This window comes from Penaeus chinensis, chromosome 35, assembly GCF_019202785.1.
Source record: "Penaeus chinensis breed Huanghai No. 1 chromosome 35, ASM1920278v2, whole genome shotgun sequence".
NCBI classification, from domain to species: domain Eukaryota; kingdom Metazoa; phylum Arthropoda; class Malacostraca; order Decapoda; family Penaeidae; genus Penaeus; species Penaeus chinensis.
In genome coordinates this window covers 36,603,515-36,606,014 of record NC_061853.1, presented here as the reverse complement: position 1 = coordinate 36,606,014, position 2,500 = coordinate 36,603,515, and positions in this window count along the sequence as shown.

The following is a 2,500-nucleotide window of genomic DNA, read 5'->3' as shown; positions in this document are numbered from 1 at the left end:
AGGGTTTCCAGAGATTCTGAGAGTATGGCAACATCATCGGCAAAGTCAAGGTCTGTAACCTTGATATTGCCCAGAGTTGCTCCACAGTGACTTTGGACAGTAGCTCTACCCAGTATCCAATCCATGCAAGTGTTGAAAAGTGTTGGTGCAAGAACGCAGCCTTGCCTCACACCTGAACTAACAGGGAAGAAGCTCGACAGGCCCCCACCACACTTTACAGCACTTTCAGTGCCTGTATATAGGTTTGCTATTAGTCCAATAATCCTTATTGAAATTCCTCTTAGTCTCCCAGAGAGATTCGCGATGCACCGTGTCAAACGCCTTCTTGAGATAGATGTAGGCTGCGAGCAGCCCACGTCCGAACTCACGACGGCGCTCTATAATGATTCGAAGCGACAGGATGCGGTCTATTGTGGACTTACCAGGAGTGAAACCAGATTGCTCCGGTCTTTGGTGCCTCAACAGGTGGTCCCTGATACGTCTCAGTAAGATGTGTGCGAGTACCTTGCCTGGTACACTGAGTAGTGTAATGCCTCGGTGATTGCTGCAGTCCCACCGATCCCCTTTCCCCTTCCAGAGAGGGATGACCACACCCCTCAGCAGGTCAGGGGGAAAGGTACCAGTCTGCCAGATGGCAGACAGGACTGCATGCAAGCCCCTTGCCATAGGTTCTCCACCAGCCTTTAACAATTCGGCTGGGATGCCACAGACACCTGCTGCTTTACAATTCTTCAGCTTGGAGATCGCCCCCCTGATTTCGGTCAGGGAGGGTGGATCCTCGCTGATGGGTGGGTCTGGCAGAGGAGTCTCAACATTACCCGCATCCATGTTAACTGTTGGTGGATCAACCTTATACAACTGCTCAAAATATTCAGCCCAACGCACACGCACCCTATCAGGATCTGAGATTATCTGGCCACTTGCTGAGCGGAATGCAGTCGTCTGTGAGGGGGACTTGGAGTTCAGCTTTCTCAGAGCTTGGTAGGCAGGACGAAGGTCATTTACAAGGAAATGGCTTTCGACCTCCTCTGCAAGACTACTGATAAACTGTTCCTTATCCCTTCTCAACAGTGACCTAGTCCTGCGCACCAGAGAGCGGTGCACATGCGTATATATGTATACATATATGTAAATGTATATATATGTATACATATGTAAATAATATATATATATACAATATATACACACACATGTATATGTATATATACATATATATACATTGTGTGTGTGTGCATGTGCGTGTGTATGCTTTTGTATGTGTGTGATAATAATAATCGGTTTATTGATTTTCATGCAGCTAGAGGCTGGTTACAGATAAAGAGACAAACTATCTGTACATACACCCACATAAACAACAAACAACAAAGTAAACTAACAATCTATAACAATAACCGAAATAACAAAAGACGTGCAAATATAGGTGTGCTAAGAGCTGGACCGCCACCCATTTGATTGACGTATGGGAACGTTTGTTTATGAGTAAAGAGGAAATGGCGAATGTAGGAGAGTGGAAGATAGTCGGTAAGTGTATGTATGTGTGTATGAGTGTGTGTGTTTGGTGCGAGAGTGTAAAAGACCGATATGCGTGTATTTTGGCCGGAGAGGCGTGTGCGGGGGATCTATTCCTTAACGCAGACAGTATACTATTTAGCGTTGCTTTATCTTTACTGGATTTACTACAGCTTAAGAGGGCCGTTAGGACTTATGCCTTTCGTTACAGGGGCCGAAGGGTATGGAAAAGTGGATTCATAAAACCTTTTAACACATTAAAACACGAATAAAACAGCTAAAACACGAGTAAGACACTAACCAAGTAAAACTAGTAAAACACAAAACACAAGTAAAACTAAAACGCGAAATTATAACTTAAAATTAATAAGACGAATAAGTAAAACGACCAAGTAAAACACCATGAAATAAAACAAGTTAAATGATTAAATAAAACACGAACTTCGAAAGCTTAAAAACGAAGCACCGGGCCATATGACCCACTGACTTCTTAACCCCCTCGTTACCTTTTAGCGGGAGTAAGTAGAAGTGAGTGTGGCTCTCATTTAAGAAAAGTGATTTTAAAACCATAATGAAATGTTATAAAAAGGGTAAACTAACTATGCAATAAAAAGAATAGATAAAATGTATGCAAACCGTAGTTTAGAATAATTTATAGAATTAAGATAATTTTAAGGTCATTGTTCGGCAGGTCGCGGTGGCGTGGATGGCACAGCAGCTTCAGGCCAAACTGCTGCAGTGAGGTGGTGTAGTGAGTGGCGAGGGAGGTGAGGCCTAGGGTAGTCAAGGCCCTGTCGTTGCTGGTATAGACAGGAACGAGAATGATATCGGCTGCCCTTCTCTGTACCCTCTCGAGTTGTAGCAGCTGGGTGGCGGTGAGGGATTGGACCAGGCGGGGGAGGCGTAGGTCAATTTAGGGAGGATAAATAGCCTATAGGTATTCTGAAGCCAAGGGACTTGGGGCGACACAGCATGTGAAGCCTGTGCGAGG